The sequence below is a fragment of the Carassius carassius genome, chromosome 26 (assembly GCF_963082965.1).
Source record: "Carassius carassius chromosome 26, fCarCar2.1, whole genome shotgun sequence".
NCBI classification, from domain to species: Eukaryota; Metazoa; Chordata; class Actinopteri; order Cypriniformes; family Cyprinidae; genus Carassius; species Carassius carassius.
The window spans coordinates 7,298,303-7,313,735 of record NC_081780.1 but is presented as its reverse complement, the minus strand read 5'-3'; the positions used below and the strand labels follow the sequence as shown (position 1 = coordinate 7,313,735).

General features: G+C 36.3%; 1 protein-coding gene and 1 long non-coding RNA gene across 2 annotated transcripts in view; both read right to left on the bottom strand.

The window, feature by feature from the left end:
* Positions 1–15,433, bottom strand: part of LOC132105669 (semaphorin-3aa-like) — a 112,183-nt gene that overhangs the window by 95,986 nt on the left and 764 nt on the right. The window contains exon 3 of the mRNA XM_059510951.1: positions 6,502–6,832. The gene's annotated coding sequence lies outside the window, so the exon portion shown is untranslated. The remainder of the gene's footprint in view (positions 1–6,501; positions 6,833–15,433) is intronic.
* LOC132106260 (uncharacterized) lies at positions 12,264–14,450 on the bottom strand. The gene is made up of 2 exons (XR_009424091.1): positions 14,289–14,450; positions 12,264–12,430 (listed from the first exon to the last, which is right to left on the bottom strand). It is a non-coding gene; the product is annotated as an uncharacterized LOC132106260 (long non-coding RNA).

Sequence of the window (15,433 nt, the reverse complement as noted above, 5' to 3'; positions counted from 1 at the left end):
GCTTTGAAGCATCAACGCAGTTTGTTGTAAAAGTCTCTCTGCTTCAAAAGCCTCATTTGGCACATCCCTAAGTTAGAAATCTTGTAAACACGCTTCACAGCAGCAAGCATGTGAGGCATTCTTCTTCTTGCTTTATGGCAGATCGAAGACTTATAAGTGCATTACTGCCACCTATCGCTCAAGTGGACAATTGACACGGCTAATTGAGATTGTAGATAAGAGTGTCAATGGTCCATTTGAGAGATAGGTGGCGGAAATGCACTTATAAGTCTGTGATCCGCCATAAAGCATGAAGAAGAATGCCTCACGAGAAGAACTCTAACAGTTCGGCCACTGCGTGAATCAGAGGTAAAAACCTACATAAATACTGTTCAGTTTCTTGCACAGACCAATCGTTTTGTGTCTTTTCAAATCAATGTATCGTCACAAACCGCAGGGTTGAATATGGACTTGTTTGTGCATTTTTTTTTTTACTCTCATAGATTATGTTACCATTTGCCATGCATTGTACGGCAGAGAGACTGCAACAACTACGACAACAATTTGTGTTTTACTGAAGAAACAAAGTCACCTACATCTTGGATGTCCTGGGGGTAAGCAGATAAACATCTAATTTTCATTTTTGGGTGAACTATCCTTTTAACCCTTTCACGCATAGTGGTCACTACAGTGGACAGCTATTAAAAAAGCATTTTCTTGAATTTGCACGGGTTTTTATGGCAAAGTTGCACATCAATCTCTTCATTGGACCCTGGTGCATCATCCTATAAATTGCAACCAAGTGGGAAGCCTTTGTGTTTCGATTTTTTCCCCCTCCAAACCAAGATGGCCAAGGGTCAGTCAGACATGCCAAGTTGCTCCAGAATATCCACCCATTCCTTCTATCCTAGGAGACTCTTGTAGGTAAAAAAATATTGCAGCATAAAGCAATATCTAATGAGTCATATCACAGTAAAATTTTCCAAGTTTTGATTTTAGATTGAGAGAAAACACTGATTAATCACATGTCCACTGTAGTGGACGTCATGCATGCAATGGCTATATTTCAGCTACAATTCATAATTATGTGAATATTGTTTTTGAAATTTAAAACTTAAAAACTTAATATGCATTGACTTTTTCTACTGTAAATAAAAGTATTTGTATTATTAGAATGTCATTTTCATTGACATCGAAAAAAGTCATGTGATTACATAATGTATGACACTTGTAATGCATTACTTTACTTGTTAGATCAAAAAGTAATCTGATTTTATAATGCATGTTATTGTAATGCTTTTTTTTACTAATAACATCAAAAAGTAATCTGATTACGTAATGCATGTTACTTTTAATGCGTTTCATTACTCATAACATCAAAAAGTAATCTGATTACATAATGCATGTTACTTGTAATGCGTTTCCTTTCTCATAACATCAAAAAGTAATCTGATTATGTAATGTGCGTTATTGTAATGCGTTTTTTTTACTCATACCATCAAAAAGTAATCTGATTACGTAATGCATGTTACTTGTAATGCGTTTCTTTACTCGTTACATCAAAAAGTAATCTGATTAGGTAATGCACATTACTTGTAGTTAATTACTTGTTAGATCAAAAAGTAATCTGATTAGGTAATGCATGTTACTTGTAACACATTACTTTACTTGTAACATCAAAAAAGTAATCTGAATGGGTTATGCATGTTACTTGTAATGCGTTACCCCCAACACTGATCATTTCAGATGAGATTGAAAAAACGAATCGCAAGGTTTTCTCAGAGGAGGGCTATGATAGAAATGTGCATGTCCATCTTGAACATAATCATAATTATCAGCTAATAAGGGTAAATCTCCATACTCTGGTGCACTGGAGGGAGCATCTGAGTGGTTTCCACAGTTGTACCTTGACAGGCTGTAGAAAATTCTGATGGAATCACGTCCTCATGTTCTGATATCATAGATACGCGAAGTGCAACTTGTATGAAGTTGTATGAAGCCATTGCAATATTTTGCATTTATATTTTTTGCATATATTTTATAGTTTTCACATTATTTGATATAATTGCATTCATTAGTTTGTTCTAATGAAATTCACATACTTTATCTGTTTGATTATTGTCTTATATTTAATACAGTATATCTTAAGTTTAAACCAACCGCATGCTTTCCACTCAAGTGGACATCTGAAGATCTCTTTGAAAAATTTGTAAAAAAATAAAATAAAAATCAATTCTTGTTTTTCATGCCCTAAGAGCAATAAAAACACATAGGAAAAAAATCCTGACTGAGGTTATCATAATTCATGCATGAAAGGGTTAAAAACACTAGATGGAAATGATAGGATATGCATAAATAAAATAAAAAACTAAATCACACCAGAGGAAAAGTAGAAAATGCATAATTCTGTCAGCAGTATGTTAGTGAGTTAGAATATTTGGATTAGACAAGTGAATTTCTCCTTTAACAAGCAAGAAATGCAGAGATCCTAGCCAGCTCTTTTGACTGTCCTTAGCTTATCCTTAACTCACATGACCATTTGCCTGCCATTCTAACACAATAAAAGTTAAATGAGGCCATTGGGACAGGAGTCAATCATTACAATTGCATTTGCAGTGTTGACTCATGGCTTTGAATTAAACTGAGCCCTGACATGACTGCAAGAGGGCACGGTGCTCTGGGTTCATCGTAATGACTCCATCCTCTGGCAAAATCAGGCATCACGTCACAAAGAATAACATCACTACCTTAATAGCACTTAAAATGACTGATCTACATCTCAGTAAGTGTTTTATCAGCCCGTCTCGATGAAAGCAGGTTTAAGAGAAGTGGAGATAAAGAGCATCTTGGGGGTGGGGTTGGATCCCTGTGCAGAACGACAGGCTGAATTACAGCCTGTCACAAGATAAACACGACTGTCTGAAATATGACAGGTATTAATGAATGCTAATGAGAGGGAGAAAGCACAAGGAGAGTTAAATAAGAGATGAGGCACAGGATGAATCCATGCAAAGTTTTGATGGTGTTTAAATAAGGACACGCATACCTCCAGACTAGGTTCCCCAGGGAACTACCAGAAAAGAGATCTAAATATGGACCCTGGGACTTAGGCGAGGTCAGAGTTCAAAGGGTCAGTACACACCTGACCTCACACTCTGCTAACGTCTTCATCAGATGTCCAGTTACATTAGACCTTTTACAAGAGCAGCTAGAGGACGCACTGTCCACAAACACACATAATAACTGCACAAACAGAGCTTTATAAGAACACAGTCCATCCTGACAGATGGACAAAGACAATTTTAGACACCAGATGATTTAGTAGCCTTCTTTCGTTTCAGCACTCTGATTATAATGATATAAAAAATTATAATGTTACTAGTATCAATATATTTCTTTAAAAAATATTATAAAATAAATTTAATTTATAAAAGGAATGAATCTTAAAAATCAAATCCAAAACTTCCAAAAGGCTTCCAAAAGGAAATAATATAATTATTATTATTATTATTTTTTTAACATTTTATACTAATCAATAAATAAAAAAATATCTAGTTTAAAATTAATAATTCTTTTTATTTATAAATTACTGCATTGCTGAATTTTAGACCCAATCCCAAAAGCAAACTTTTTTGGTATAGTATACAAATCACTCAATTTAATGTAATGTGATGTAATGCAATTGAATTAAATATAATTAACTTTAATTACATTTAATTCCATTTAATTTAATTTTAATAATATAACAAATTTTTTTATAAAAGTTCAACTTTTAAAAAACACAAATCTTATAATATTGTGGTGCCTAAATTCAATCTGTAGCATTTAAAATGACTGATTTTATTTTTTGTGTGTTTTTTGTTTGTTTGATTTTAATTAAATACATATTTTATAATTAAATTATTTCATACAGAAATGACAGAATCCTTGAATTTTAGACCCAAGTCCAAAAGCAAACATTTTTGGTATTAAATTAAACTTTATATTTAAAGTTTAATGTAATTTTTAAAACAAATTGTTATAATATTTTGGTGCCTAAATTCACATTTAAAATGTTATATATATATATATATATATATATGTATAGTCATTTATCAATATCAGCCATTACATGAAAACATACCAGTTTATCTGTATAAGCAGAGTTTTAATGATTGGTGCATTAATTATTTTAAAAAGCTGTCTGTAAAGCTAAATTCGAATTCATGACCTCTCACACGAAATATTTTCTCAGAGCCACATCAACTCACGCTTAGGTTGAACTGAGACCCCCAAGACTGAAATCATAGACCGTCCCCTGCTGAGGTGTTATACAGACACCCAATACAGTGTCGCAGCCCTAATGATTTTATATAGCCGGGTGCTGATGTGAGAGTAATGATTTATTAATAGAGTGGGATTTAAGAATAGCTGTCTGATTACATTAGCAGAGGCTCAGTTTGTATGTGTGTGCTGAGATTCCCTCAACTATTTCCGGGTGATGCATGGAGACGGGCCATAAATGGGGGTCTCCTTTCAAGCTTGCTCGGATTCTTTCCCTGTTCGTGTGACTCGACCCTTGGTCTTTGTCTTGCTGATCCGCACATAACAGTGTATCACCACAGCGGCACTCGAGGTCGCGACCCAGAGAGGAACACGGCTAAATCAGCCGGAGCACTGACATATACTGTACACCTGTAGAGAGAAGTTCAGTTGTCTTTTTCACGCACCCTTGCTTTCTGCTTTTTCATTCACTTGAAAAATTTCTATTTTCAGCGAAGAACAAAGGTCTAAGACCTCCAGTGAAAATACTATTTTTCTTTTTCTTATTTTTAGTTTATAATAAAACATGAATTCCTAAAATTCCTTAAATACCTTAAAAATATATATATTTTATAATAATAATTTGAAATATAAAAAAAATTGCAATCATTATTATTATTATTATTGTGATTTATGCTTTTATTTAAAAAATTAATAAGCAGTCATTTATTTTATTTTATTCGAGTGTAAAATTAAAAGGAAAAATGTATCCAACAGAAATATAAATATTATTTTTTAATATAAATTATTTATTTTCTTGGTATATTTAATTAAATACTATAAAATACATTTAAAAGTAGAATAAAATAAAATAAAAATGTCTGTGAACCTGTGCCCTTTTTATTGGGGTACAAGTACACATATATTCCTGGGGCTTTACCTAGCAGGTGTGTTAGTCTGTCCTGTTACTTCACTTTCTCCCTCTCTCTTTTGCCTCAGTACTGCCTCAAAGCGAGATCTCTTTATTACAGGAATCAAGCGCTGCATTAGAGCAGTCTGTAATTAAACATGTCCAGTGGCGGTCATTACCAAATACCAGCTCTAATTGCCCCTTATCTGGGGTAATTACTGCCTAGTAGGAGAAAATGACTCCATATCATGTGGAGAGAGGCTGATGCGGCAATAGTGTGTGTGTGTGTGTGTGTGTGTGTGTGAAGAGATGGGTAATTGTGTTAAATTTATGTTGAGGTTGAACGAGAGCAGTAAGAGTCGGAGGAGGTGAGAACGGATTGTAATACAGAGGTGACGGCCTAGCAGGTGCATTAATGCTGAAAATACACACACTTACACATGACTTTTCCCCCGATTTACAGTTTGAACAAGCTAACGCTAGATGCTGAAAAGTCAGAGCTAGTCTGCGGATTTCAGTTGACAAATTTTATTGAAAAACACAGTGTAGGATGGCTACAGACTATAGCTAGCAAGGCATGTGTTTTTTGATATGCATGAGTTTGATGACTTGAACATGTTGTAGTGTCGTATGTGTGATGCCCAGCCTCTGTAACTTTTTACAGTCGGTAAGTGTATGATGTCTAGTGCTTTGTAATTGAAAAGATTTTAAAAGTTGCGTTGTGTATTTCAGCCTTTACTTGAAAAAAGGGGATCAGTAAAGTTATGATGATAATAGGATCATATAAATGTACCCCTTGTATCATATTTTTTTCATTAATAAACTAATAAACCAATTAATAGACAATAATAATTATAATTATAAAATGTACTATAAATTATAGAAATGTATTTATATTTATTAAAAGAATTGTCTAATTGTCTTTAATTGGCATATTATAATTGAATTTTATATATATGTGCAATTTAGTTTATACTTTAGTTTTACTTCGTTTAATATATTTAATAAAATACTAATAATAATAATAATAAGGAATTGTCTTGTATTTTACAACAACAATAATAATAATAATCTGTTGCCATTATTTTAATTATACCAATGATGGTGATTATAAAAAGACATTTATTTATTTATTATCTAAAAGTAATATTTTTAGTGCTTTTGCCTTCCTACAGTATATAGGACAGTTTAGACTCGACAAAGGAAGTGGGACAGAGAGAGTAATGGATGTGGGACATGACATGTCCCATGCTGGACCCGAACCTGGGTCCCAGTGCTTAATTGTTAAGGTATTTTGCATCATAATTTTTTTTTACAGGGACTGAGAGAGAAAAATACAAATTAAATCAGAAAATATGCCTGTGAAGCACCATTTTACCTGACCTCCTCAGGGAAACCCAGTCCCATCCGGATTGGGCTTTATTGTCACTGTGGACTCTAGCAGCACTGCAGGTTTTGCGAGGGGGGTGTTGGCAGCCTGTTTCTGGTCTACTGAGACACTCTTCTCTCCCTGCAGCATGAAGCAATGTTTTATCCATACATGAGTGCGCGCTCTCTCTGTCTCAGCGATTTCCAGACCTCTGCAGCTCTCAGCACATACTCCCAACTTCTGAGGATGTGTGTGTGTACCAGGGATCAGGGGTGTCACTACTGGATCGATGCCTCACTATGTCTTACAAGACTGTGTCGATTCAGCACACTCTGTGAACAAAGAGCAAACAGCACACACACACACATACAACTCAAAATTCTTGAAATCCATCACAAGGTCATTGCATTCAGTCAGGGTCCCAAGGGACATGTGTTGAGCGCGCCGTCCTGCTCTAACAGCGCTGCCCAAATCTGAAGAGGAGCACTGAGGTTATTGTACAGAAGAAATCTTAACATGTCAGCAGTCGGTCTATACATTCACAGTTTTCAAGTCAAATTGATTTCAGTTTGAAATTAATTAGAAAAATAAAAACATTAATAAATCACTTTAAAAATAAATAAAAATATGAAATTAAAATATCGGCGTCATGTGTAATTATAAATATTAAATCATTAATACTCAAACATTTATTACATTATTATTATTATTATTTGTTTATTTTAAATTATAGAATTACATTATACAAATGTTTAGCTTATGTCATGGTTTATAGTATATAGTTAAATATTCTAAGTTAATCATTACATTTAAATAAAAATATTTATCTCTGACAAATGGATAATATATGATTTAATTGTATTCAAATGTACTGTAAATGTATAAATGTTTATTTATTTGTCAGTTGTCATTTATTTTTAAGGTGCACTCAATCCTCTTTACTAATTGAAATAACTGGATCTTTTATCAGGATGCATTGATTAGCGTACACTTTTTTGTATTTCGTTCTTACAGTTAGTAGTTTGCTAAGAGTCTGCTAAAGGAACAAAATGTAAAATTATTTGATAAGCCAAACAGGAATCATACTCAGAAAACAGCAACACTTAAACCACAGATCAAATCTGTCATAAACAGCTCGGATAATGGATTTTCATTGCAGTAGAGTGATTAAATAAAAGTCAATGCAGCACATATCTTGTCTATGCACTACTACGATTTAAAAAAGAGCAGAGTACGTGAGGTTCATGGATAGCGTATACAGTTGCATCTTTGAACATGAGTGTGTGTGTGTTAATGATTAAACTGTTTTGGCTCTCGGTTTATCTCTGATTGATAACTGGGATCGCTGTCTCCCCATGGGCCCATTAAGAACCTCTTGTCTGTGTTCCTGTCACAGCTCATGCTTCGAAAGAGCCCATCACACTTCCTCCCCGGCAATGTCGGGATGGGATTAAACGATCGCCTGTCCCCGAAGAGCGCAAATGAAACCGGAGAGCTGATCCGCTCCGGTGTGGTAAAAATCGCTGCTCCTCAGCAGAATACTTGGCATTTCTCAGATCAGTATCAGCTTTCGGTTTCAGCATCACTTTTGGCTTCCAGACATAATTTCAATCTGTGATCCATAAATCCTTTTCACTAAAGGTTTTTTATAATATATATCCTATGCGATTGTATGTGATGCACACCAAGAGAGGAAGCGGAGATGACGAGATGTTCCTCACCCTCTTAAAAGATTTCAAGGTGTCTTACAACTAATCGTCTGTCCGTGACTTTAAAAAGGATTTATTAAATACAAAAAGATCTTGGGAAAAAGGACACATGTCAGTGTGAAGAATTCCTAAGTGTAATGTTTCTAGATGGTACCACAGTAAAATTAATACGCCGCTAAAGGTTAATTTCACACTAGATCTTTTGGCGCAGATTTGGTTCAGTCTGTCATTTGAGTTCAGTTCATTTGGTTGATGTGAAAACCAGAAAATAATATTTGAAAGATGGCTCTACTAAACATAATAACACATGAATTGTCCATTTCTGAGGAGTCTAGTGAATTGAAGTCCTTTGCTCATAAAAAATAGATCCACAAAAACTGCTGAGCCAGAACCAAATCTCATCTTTGAACCATTAAAAATATCTAACATTTGATACCATGGAAGGCTGACAGAAGTTCAGTCTTCTATCTAAACTCCATGGAGTTTCTATGGAAAAGAGTCAGTCATAGTCTCTAATGAAATTATAGCATGTAAAAATGGATGTCTTGATAGTGCCAAAGACAAAAACCTCACTATAGTTACTACAAAACAGAAAAACATTTCACCCGCTTATCACTGCATAGAACTCTACCTATAAAAAAAACAACAATTATAAACTACTTGTAAATTGATCGCCTTGATATTCAAAACATTGCTCTGTTTGTTTGAGTCTCCTGACCAGTGTAACATAGCAACATTGGCTCATCCAATGGCAGTACTATCTGTGTGATCGTCCAATGACAAATGGGGGAAGTTTTCAGGAAACTTGTTTGGAACAGTAATTGTTTTTGCTATAGTAGTGAAAAATTACATAAATGTTTTGGAACCAATAAAGCTAACACTAAAAGAAACACTTTGGAAAAATTACACCGTAAGGAGTGCGATGAAAGAGTGCAACCACAACTTGTTATTTCGACTCCATGTGTCTCCATTTAGACACAAACACGCGCTCGCATAAACAGCTGCATCAGTAATGACGATGAATAGCATCTTTCAGCGCTGTCTAGGGGCATTGATCATGGACATCAAGCACGGAGGTCTGCGGTCTGGGAGAAAGCTGTTCACATGCTTAAATCTGTGACTAATCCATTCTAATTTGGCTCTCTATCTCCTGATAACCTCCAATACGGGGCACTTTGTAGAAACAAATCGCCTTTAACACTGTATGCCAACATCTATCTTCCAGAAAATGTCTCTTTCTTATAATTCGACATTGTCTTTAAGGCATAGTTCACCCAAAAAAATAAATAAACTCACTCTAATGATTTCCAATCTTGTATGACTATTACTTCCTGTGGAACAGAAATGAAGATATGTTGAGAAATTCCTCACTGTTTTTTGTCTATACAATAAAAGTCAATGGGGTCCAATGCTATTTAGACACCAATGTTCTTCACTTATCTTTTTGTGTTTCACAGAATAAAAAAGAGCCAATAAATTCTTATTTGGCTCCTTCTCTTGATAACTTCTAATACTTGGTGCTTTGTAGAAACAAATGGCCTTTAAAGGGTTAGTTCCCTTCTGACCCTGTATAGACAGGGAATACAGACAACAGAACAACAGAATAACCATGGTCAAGGTAGTAAGGACATTGATAAAATAGTACCAAATTTGTATGACTTGCTTTTTTCTCTAAAACACAAATGAAGATACTGAGAAATGTCTCAGTGTTTCTTTGTCCATACAATGAAAGTCAATGGGGTCCAATGTTGTTTAGACCTAAGTGTTCTTCAAAACATAATATTTCTGTGTTCCACAAAAGAAAGTCTTACAGGTTTGGAACATGTGCACATTAGAGTGAGTAAACTATGAATTAACATTTTGAATGAACTATCCCTTTAAGTGCAAAGGACAAAAACAATTGCTTCTTTCTACCAACACATGAGATAGGGGTTAAGTGTCTGGATTTGAAAGATAAATTACTCAATTAAGTCATGTTAAAAGATGGTTGGTCCTCAAGTTCCACATCAATGGTATCGATCAGAGCCAGTGGCAGAAAATAAAAGTGAAGTGAATTCCAATGCAACATTGAGCGCTCTCATCTTCTTCATCAAATACGGATGGCCTGTGTTGTTTCTCATAAATGTCATCTCACCCATTCTAGCCATTAATCTCCACCAGGCCTCACTCAGTGACTTGATTTAGTGGAGTTGTTGGCAAAAGCCCACCGGACCAGGGTTGGCAGGGTTTAAGGTAGTGTGTTTGCGCCCATTTTTATTTGACTGGACTACAGTGGTAGCAGCAGGGGTACGAGTGGGAAAACAGGAAAGGGTTTTATGATCAGATCCATAGCTGCCACTGGAATCAAAGACACACAGACAGAGGAAACATGGGCACATGGACACAAAGAGCAGACGCGCAATTCTAGCTGAGAAAGCCCAATCAAGCAAATCCAGTCTCAGAGAGAGCGCGTTCTCGCATGGTAGCACACCAGTGTGATATAAATGGCAACCTACTGGGCCATTTGTGCTCCTACATTTGATATCTAATAAACAAGAACAAATGAGACTGTCCTTCACACTCGAGGAACGAAATCCGACATCAGTGCACAAACAGCCCATTGACAACTGGCCTCTAATGCGACAGAGGAATGCTTGGAACTGTGTGAAAAGGTTGATTTGCCACCGAGATGATATTGGTTACGTCCTAATGGGTTCTTGTTGTATTTTCCATATCTCGAAGTTGGCAAACTATGCAAGAATTACTAATGCCTAGTTAATTCCGGGAATTTGAGGTTTGAGTGACAAGGCTGACAACCAATGACGTTGCTTGTTTCATCGTGATTGGCTGAAAGCAGCAAAGGAAAGTGTGACCCTTGGCCGAGAAACCATCAAATGCCAAAGTAATTCCCATTGCGGCTAAGTTTAAGTTTAACTGGTTTACAGGTCTTTATTTTGAGCACACAGCTGAAGTAACAAAAAGCAAAAGTACCAGCCAATGGGTTTGTGATGCCATGAAAGAGAAGCAGAAATTATGCCAAACCTAAAATGTATGCTTAGACCCAGTAAAACCCTAAAGAGTGTTCTCTGAATATTTTACCCCCACCTTTGTATTCAAGTTATACACACAGATCTATTCATAATGATATTTAAATTGACAGCAAGATGAATCTATAGGTCTAGCACATCAATAAAGCTCTTAAAATCACCATCACTTTTAAAGAAAGCAAATACAATGGGTAAATCATTCAGCAGCGCTGTGTCCATAGCAACAGTAGAACCATCTAGCCTTCTAAACGAAACATTGACCCCATATTTTCATTTTCTGTCACCAGAGACACTGAATGCTGGAAAATACAGTAAGAAGGCGAGTCTCACAAAAACCTGTCAAAAACATGTCCGGGTCATATTTTAGCCCAAATGGAGAAGAAAGGAGAAGAAAATTACTTTCAAGGCCATTAAGATTATTAAGGCATTATTTTTATAACACTTAAGCACACAGATTTCTCCAAATAAATTAATAAAACACAAGTGACAAAAAAAGGGGTCAGTAAGATTTTAAAATGCCTTCGAAAGTATTATAAAGAATTATGCTCACCAATGCTGCATTTATTTTGTTCAAATATTGTAAAACATTATTAGAATCTAAAAATAACTATTTAGTATTTTGGTATATTTTAAAAAGTCATTTATTTCTGTGATGCAAAGCTGAATTTGTAGCAGTCTTCAGTGCCACATGATGATCCTTTTCTAGAAATTATTCTAATACGCTAATTTGCTGCTCAAGAAACATTTTATCCATGTTGCAAATAGTATTCCTTAATATTTTTGTGGAAATCATGATGCATTTTTCAGGATTCCTGATGAATATAAAGTTCAAAAGAACAGGAATTATTTGAAACACTTAACTTTTGGTAACATTATAAATGTCTTTTCTGTCACTATACAAATTTTAATTTTGTATTTACTTTTATGCTGACATAAAATCTTTATTAAATTAATAAAAATCTAATAATAGAGGATAATTTAAAGAATTGTCCAAAAAAACTATGTCCAAAAAACTATATGTGTTGGCCTAATTTTTAAGAATTTACTGAAACAAAAATAGGTTTATACTCTTCTGACAAATACAATTTCTCATTGTATTTAGCTTTGAATTTTGGACTGAAATGCAACCTGGACATGTTTTCGTGAGATTCACCCAGGACCGCTGGCAAGATGTGGACGGGAGGAGTGCTGGGGTCTGAAACAAGAGAACAGAGCAGCTCAGTGGATGTAAACTCTGTGCTGACTTATCAGAAACACATTTGCTGAAGTAAATCGGTAAGCGCCTGCGATCGCATATACATGGGGTAACAGGCCAAAAAGTTCTCCTCAGCCTCTATAAAGCAAGCCTCTCCAGGTCCCCTTTCAACCTGGGACCCCCATCTCATTCTCATTCAATTTTTCTTCACCTGTCCTTCTCTCCGTCTCTCCGTAGCCTCACAGAAAAATAATAAGGCTTCCCCCCCACATCCCTGAGGACTGCACTTGCGAGAGGGGTCAAAGCGGACCCCGCTCGTGCAAAATCCAGCCTCTCTCCTTAGCGGGCTGTCAAGAATTTAAAAAATGGAGACAGGCTGAGAGAGGCTGAGGCAATTACTCATTTACAGTCTGTATAGACGTTACTGAAAGCTGCTTTCCCTCGGCTGCAAAGCAGCAAATGTGTTTCCAATTAAAACTCATGTGTTTACATATTCTGTATTTTCTATTGTGTAATTGCGAGATTTATTGCAGGCCTGTTGTATTTCCTATGGGGCGGAAAATATGGTCGTGAGGCGTGAATATGTCGCATGATTGGTGCCAAGCACAGAACACTCTTAAAATTCGATCAGCGAGGTCGCAGAAGCAGGACAGTGTGGTCCGAGTTGGGTCATATGGGATTACTAGTCATAAGATATAAACAACAAGTGGGTTAACGCTGAACGTGATCCAGTTATGGACGTCCATTGAGGTCCACTGCAGAAGCACCCCTAACACACTGTACATATGGCCATACGCAACTTACTGAACAACAACAAGCCACATGGAAGGCATGCAATCTGGCCTTTGAAACGAACACCAACTCTAAATCTATTTAATGACACAAGAGATATGAATAATTGCAATAATGTCTTTGCGGCTTCCGTCCGCCTCCGTCCCCAGATCCCTCATGATGCATGCTGTTGTCCAAAACGAAGGCACGCTCATGGCTTAGATGTTTCGGAGCGGAACTTGGCAAGCGCCGTTTGGATCCACACTCTTAAAGGCTTATCGTCATGGTGATTTGTCTTAATGCCCATGCGACCCAGACCCCTGCATCTGTTTTCCTTTCTCTTCCTTCTCTCATAATCGGCTTAATTATTTACTGTTAATCATTCATCATTCAGAACTGGCACACTGAAGCAACATATTTAGCAACCTGAAGAATTTAAGGGGTCTTTAACCTCGTATTTGGTCCTACAGAATCAGGGTCATCTCACTTTACAAGCACTAAATAAAGAGTAACAATCCTTTGCTCCAAAAATGATCTTGTTAAGATTTAATAAACATAGATAGATTGCATTTATACTGCCCTTAAAATAGAAAAAGAGGAATCTTGCAAATAAAATAACAGCTCTTGATTGCACTTCCAACGATTTTGAACTAACAGTGCCCTCTTCTGGAAACTAGGAGCATCACAATTGGACCACCACTCAAGACCAGCCATTTTGTAGTTTTAACATGTGGCCACAACCACTAAAACTCACACTGACGCTAAGCAGACTTTCCAAGAAGTGGATTTTTCGGGCCCCTGTATGACCACCACAGCCATATCCCGAACAGACACTCGCAGTGATCGGTGAAGACGCCAGTTGTAATGTGAGGCATGTGTGTGTGAGACGGGTCTGAGGGTCTCGCAATGCTCGGCACGACTGTGGTGCAGTGGGAAAAGGATCTGTGTGTGTTACGGTATGTGGAGCTGCGAGTCAGCCAGAGTTCCACAGACACACACACACTTGCAAACAAATGAACACACACATATACACACGTCTGCTGTTCCCATGAGAGAAAGAGAAAGATATGCCAGCAAAACTCCTCACCACAGTTCTCAGTAAGAGGTTACGGATCAAGCATGAGGATACGAAGAGGTTCGCAGGCCTTTCTGTAGCAACTGCTCACACAACAGTTGAATAAGACTGATTCATGGTGAAGTGTGTCATTTCTGAGCCACACAAAAAATTATGGTGGCCACATTTATCAACTGCACCTAGGACAGAACAGATCAAACTCAAACATCAGACTTTAAATAATGAACTCGGTTTCAACCTGAAAGCCCTCCAGTGAAAGTACAACCATCTCACATTTTCTGAATTTACATAGTTTGGATTGAACTGAGGAAATTCCTCCTGAACAGGCAGAGGATTGTTATGTAATGCTCAGTGGTGCTGTAAATAACATTTACTCTTTACAGATGCTTTCATCTAGAGCGACTTAGAGATAACCTAGATAGATATGATGTCATATATCCTCAGGTGCATGGCATCCTGAACCTATTCCAAAATTGTAATATTAATAAATACAATAGTTGTTCCAGCAACAAAAGTGTTACTCTCATAAACAAGCTCAAGTTTCCTTTGAACTGCGAACTGTTTAGCTCACAGAAAATGTGTTCCAGGTGTTCGTGTCAATATAGTTTTTCTGCAGTCTTGTTGTGCGCTGTTTGACAGGCGAGATCATACAACTTTGAGATGTTTGATTCATCTTATTTAAATGTTAGATTTACCTCAAAGAGCAGCTAGGCTGAATTCCTTCATATGCGCTTTGACATATTACCGTTGATTCTGTCCTGTTTCTTTGTTTGTATATCAAGCCAACTGAAAATTTGCCTGTCCACTGCATTTTAAGTTCATTTTTTCAGTCAGGACACAAACCAGGAGACAAACAACTGTCAAAATCTATCACACTGTGTATATTCCAATGGAAAAATGGAGAGAGAGAAAAAAAGCTTTCACGGGTCACTCAAGATCAAGGCTCTAGCTATCTTTTTTTAATAGACATGAATTATATGAAATGAATTTGTCACAGACTCACAGATAAGAACTTAAGACGGTTAGGAAGGGTTAATAAAAATGAAACAGCTTTTCAAAATAAAATGATTCATTTGGAACAATTGCTCCCTTGAAAATTAAAAAAGTCCTTGGCTTTGCTTTTATAAATCGGTCTTAGATAAAGAGAAGTGACATTT